Below are 5,752 nucleotides of genomic sequence, written 5' to 3'. Positions count from 1 at the left end.
CTTATTGTGAAAATGAAGTCTGAATTATTACTACTTAGGATTTCATATAAAATAGAGAAAGGGAAAAGTAAAATAAAAAGTTATTTCATTTAGAAGATTTAGGGTAGATGGATCCAATTTTATGTTTTATTTCTCTTCCATTTTCTATTTTTCAGTTTTATTTTTTGGCTTCAGTTAGATTTTAAACAAGAAGAAAGTGATAAAAGTATAAAAAGTTAACACTACAAAGAAGAAAAGAAGTTATATACATAAAAACTATTACACTAGATTAAATCTTCTTCAAGTTCATGTCTTCCTATACATAATTTTTAACGAAAAATAAATTTTATTACCTATATTAAATTAATTATACAAAAATCAAAGTTAGAGAAACACATGCAACTAATCTAATCCATTTGAATTTGACAAATAATTAAGTGCTTCAAATTTTAGAAGTTTTAAATAATTGAGATATTTCATTATTATAAAAAAAATATTTCATAAATTTAATGAGGTGTTTATTACCGCGCTTCGCGCGAACCTGTTCACTAGTAAATATATAAAGCAGAGCACTAAGCCCGCTAACATGGCAGTCTCTATGATTAGAATGAGTATTTATCCTTTTCCTCATTTATTTGACAATTTAAATTCTAAAATTCAATTATTAATAAGTTAAACAAAACACAAAAGTCGCTTAGGTTTTCAGTGAGAGAAAACTTAAAAATCGTTTCGGCTAAAACTCAACAGACGCTTCCTTTGTCTACTTAGGCCTTATTTGTTTTCATTAAGATTAAGATGTCTGAATCTGAATGCACATCTAAATGATTAAGATGTTGTCTCATCTAAACACTGAATGATTAAGACTGTTTGTTTTTCAACATCTGAATATGCATAATATATTTATTTAAACATAATAAATATACAATTCAAATAAAAAAGTAACTAAATAAAAATTTAATAAAATAAAATTATTATTTGACAAAAAAATGAAACATTTATGTTCGCTAGTGATGGTGGAGATGCTTTGTAATGGTGGTGGGTGGGGTAAGTGTGTGGTGTTGGGTTAGGTGGGGTAGGTAGGGTAGGGGTGGTAGGTGGGTGGTGGTGGTGTGATGGGTCTAGGGTAGGGGTGGTGGTTGGGAGTAAGGTAGGTGGGTGGTGAGGGTTGGGATGGTGGTGGTGGTGGTAAGTAAGGGGGGGGGGGGGAGGGGAAGTGGGACGGTAGGTGTTGTGGGTGGTGGTGGTGGGGTGAGGAGGGTGGTTGGGGGTAAGATAGGTGGGTGGTGATGGTTGATGAGTCGTTGGGGTGGGGGTGGGGTTTTGGGTGGTGATGGTGGGTGGGTTGTTAGGGTGGGGGTGGGTAGGTGGGGTTGGGGGTTAGGGTGGTGTTGCTGGTGAGTGAGGGTGTAAGGTTGGGTGGTGGGGTGGAGCCGGTGGTAAAAATTATTCATAAAAAAAGTACCTCTTAATGATAGTCAGACTTTGTTCAAGATCTTAATGATTAAGATCTATTCATACCAAATAAGTTGTTAGATCTTAATGTAAATAAATGCACTTAAGGGTATAAGATCTGAACCCTTCAGATTCAGACCTCCATTAAGTGCAAACAAATGAGGCCTTAATTACGCATTGCTTTCTCCTCTGCCTGAAACGGTTTTTTTTTTTTAAAAAAAAAAAATTTAAAAAGCTTTTAAAGAATCTTTTGCAGTTTTTCTTTCTCATTGAGAATTACCTTTAATTTCAATCTCTCTCAACATAAGAAAAACCCCTATAGATAAAAAAAAAAAAAAAAATACCGTCGAGAAGATGGAGACATACTTGCAGACCGGATTGATTAATTTCGGCAATAAGTAGATCATGTGAGTGCTCTCTGCCTCCATCATTTACACAATACAATTTACTTTTTGGATGGATAAATTAAGCCTCTGTTGTTTTCACCAACGTTGTTATTTTTCTCTTACCCATGGCCCATGGCAGCTTTCTCTTGGCGTAGGACAAGTGTGACTTGTGGAATTATATTGATGCCATAAGCCTGCTTATTTTCCCTGTGTCCTGCAGCGACGCAATAAATATTCTTGCTTTGTTGGGGTGATGATGTTGCTATTGTGATTTGTCGAGTCTTCTTAATGAGGTATTATTGAATCACTTGTACTTAACGATAGAGATTTACAAACTTCTACTAAATATCAATCCTTTTAAGCAAATTCAAATGCCCTAAATGAAATTGAAGAATTTGAATCTAGGTAATAACATCATGAGAGAGTAAAAGTATTTTTTAGAGACACGACACATCCTTTGCATGCTATATTTTGATCAGGACAAGCAAACAACAATCAAATTGCTTGGTTGTTTGAAAAACTTAATTCTAGTAAAGCTTCTAGGCATATGATGTCTAAGCAAGGGCTGAATCCACAGCACCTCTCCTTGTGGAACTTTCACTTATAGATACTGGACATTTTGTGGAGTCAGGACAACCCGACCTTATGTGCCACCTTTTGGATATCCCATCATCACTAATCTCAAGTCTGGTAATTATATTTGTTTTGCTCATTTCTTTTACTTTTGGATGAATTTAGTGTCTGCAAAAAAGGTTTTTTTCCCTGATTTTTGTACTCCTTTTTATATGTTGATGTTCTTATGTATGTGCTTCAAATGAACATAGCAACGTTAACTATGAGAGAATAAGATTTTGTAAATTTTGTTAGCAAAGCTACTCATTTGATCTCAAATCTCGCTTGAGGGAAGCTGCTACTAAACTTGATTTTGTAAATGAGAGTTACCAAATATTGGTCAATATCTTTTTCTTCTTATTATGTAGCTATTGATTGTTAGTTGCAAGATTCTTAGGAACAAAAGACAATAGGATCGCAGGAAGAGCTTCTTGCTATAGAGCTTTAAAGAAAGTAATATGTGTGTGTATATACACACACACACAAAAGCAGGACAACAACCCAGTGACATAGCGCAACATAACAGAGATATGTGTTTATCTAGCGTGAAAGGACTCTTTCAGTTACACACGAACAAACTCTCTCAGTTACCACCGAACAGATTCTTTTCGCTACATGCGAGTTGAGATCATTTAAAGATCCCCAATCAGTTAACAAAAACTAAAAGGGTCCTTCACCAGCCATTAAACATAAATACAGTAAAACAGTAACTTCAATATTTCCTTTTGCTGTAGGCCCTCTGCCCCATAAATTCTTTAAGAAATAAAACACAATCGGTTTCAATGTTTTCTTTTGATAAAGATAATTCACTTAAAAGATATATGAATGGAAGATTTTGGTGACGATGCCTTTTTTTCCAATTGATTATGTGTTTCACCTACAGATGTTCATATATCTTTGTACGCCCAAATAACGTTTTTCTCTTTTAAAGGTATGTTTTTCCCTTCAACGTCTTTTACTTTTTCTATCCACCAAGGAATGAGAAGATTTGTTCCTGTCACAAAAAATTGAGATGCAGCTTAATCCTTCCGGAGAAGACACAATAAAGCTATGTTAAATAACCGTTGACTAGCTAACAGATGAGGATAAAAAAACTGAAGTTGCTTTTAATTTTCCCGTTAAAGGAAGAAGAAAAGTATAGTTTTATCAGCGAGAAGAAAAGTGCTGAATCTCAAATAATTCGTGATCAGGGTTGACAAATTTACTTATACTATGAAAAAGGCATCTCAAATGGTGCCATCTATTTTTTCCATAATATTTTGTCTACGGAGAGAGACGAGAAATTCGACACTTTTGAAAAGAATTTTGCAGGGACAATGACTGACTGTTGAGCAAGAATGAGTCATTTAGTGCACCGGTTAGTTCAGATGGATTCATAAATCACAAAGGTATTATTTCCTAAACATGTTAAGAGTAGTATAACTTAGCATGTCTATAAGGGTATTCTCTGTATTTCCCTGTGGTGCCACTATTCCTAAAGTTTCTTCATGCATAGTAGATGCTCCAACACATTTTACTGGTCGAAGACTCATTAATTTGTGCAAGTTTGCAGCCTTGCGGGTAAATGTTATCCAAGATAATGCAAAAAGGCTAGCAGATGTTTTCCCTAAATAATATGGATAAATGCTTTGTCAAGAAATCATCAGATAAAAGAAAGACAGGTGATCTTATTTTGAATTAGATTATAAAATCGTAACGTGAAGGGGAGCCTTAGAGTAACTGGTAAAGTTGCTGCCATATGACCAGGAGGTCATGAGTTCAAGTCGTGAAAACAGCCCCTAACAGAAATGCAAGGTGAGGCTGCGTACAATAGACCCTTGTGGTCGGATCTCCCTGCGTACCATAGCAGGAGATTAGTGCACCGGGCTGCCCTTTTTAATAAAACCGTATCGTACAGTGTCGGGCACACACTTTTTTCCTAGGGTAATGAGATGCTTTGGCTTTTACCTTAAAGCCTTAGATAGAAGTGCGGATACTTCACAAGCTAGAAGAATCATTTGCCTTTGGCAATTTTGAGTGAGAATTCTTTTATGATTAATGTTACGATGGGGAAATGTGTTGATGATAAAATTGTTAGAAGACTTCTCCAATCATTTACTAAAGTTCTTGAGGTATGTGACAATGTCAAATCTTCTAATTTATGTTCGAATGTTATAATATCTTAGTTTTATGAGGATTACATTTTCGGATATTAGGATAGGATCATTAGTAAGTTTAATGAGATCATTTATGACCACGCGAAGCGCGGGAAAATTAACTAGTTAATTTAATATTTAGATGTTTATTCTTGGGTATATATCCCTTGTAGAATAGAGTTTAAATTTTAATAGAGCAATGTTTAAGTAACGTCTCCCATCCACATGGGTCCCAATTAGTAGGATATTTAAATTTGAATATACATATGAATATTAAGATGTTGTATTATATGAATATTAAATAATTAAGACTATTTATTTTCTCAACATTTAAATGTATAAAACTGCTGGTCTTTGTTTAAATTATTAATAAATACAAAATACATATAAAATACTAATTAACATAATACTCTACCAATAGTTATATATATATATATATATATATATATATATATATATATATATATATATATATATATATATAGCAATTAGTTGTGATGGTAGTTGACCATAGTAGTTAACGATGGTTGTTGATGGTGCCGGCCGGTGGTACCGGCTGATAATTGTAGTGGATGACAATGATAACTAATAGCATAGGTGATGATTTTTAGCGGTGTGGCGACATATAGTGGGGGTTGATGATTGTGATTATTGATACTAATTGGTGGTTGACTGTGATAAAGATGGTAGATTATGATTGATTATAAATGGCGACTAGTGTTGATGACTACTGATCTTGGTGTTTGACAATGATGGTAGTTGTGGCTGATGATGGTGGTAGTTGATAATTGTGGTCGTTGATGGCAATTAGCAGTGGATGTAGATGGAGTTTTGGTGAAACGTCATATTCGCATGAATCCTTGAATAGACAACATCTTAATATCATTAAGCTTTTGTTATATATATATATATATATATATATTAATTGTTCAAATTTGTTCTGACCTATTAAATAATTGTAAGATACAAAAACAAATCGACTTAATAATTGTGATTTGAATGATCAAGACTCAGAATAAAAAAAAAGTACTTAATATTAAAAAAAAAATTGACTTTAAATCTTCACTACGTAATCTCTTAGGGGTCGTTTGGCAGATAGTCAAAATTATCCCGGGATTATAATCCCGGGACTAATTTATCCCATCTATTGGGATTATTTTATACCATCTAAAAGATAGTATAAAATAA

General features: G+C 33.8%; 1 long non-coding RNA gene across 2 annotated transcripts; it reads left to right on the top strand.

Moving 5' to 3' along the window:
- Window positions 1–1,342: 1,342 nt before the first annotated feature.
- On the top strand, window positions 1,343–4,893 carry LOC132610055 (uncharacterized). Of its 2 annotated transcripts, none has more exons than XR_009570999.1 (3): window positions 1,343–1,838; window positions 1,957–3,360; window positions 3,741–4,893. It is a non-coding gene; the product is annotated as an uncharacterized LOC132610055 (long non-coding RNA). The 2 variants fall into 2 exon arrangements; XR_009570998.1 differs by having other exon boundaries at window positions 3,731–4,893.
- The last annotated feature ends 859 nt before the right edge of the window (window positions 4,894–5,752 follow it).

This window comes from Lycium barbarum, chromosome 9 (genome assembly GCF_019175385.1).
Source record: "Lycium barbarum isolate Lr01 chromosome 9, ASM1917538v2, whole genome shotgun sequence".
In the NCBI taxonomy this organism is placed as follows: Eukaryota; Viridiplantae; Streptophyta; class Magnoliopsida; order Solanales; family Solanaceae; genus Lycium; species Lycium barbarum.
Note: the sequence above shows the minus strand (reverse complement) of the source record. Positions and strands in the feature narration are given on the sequence as shown.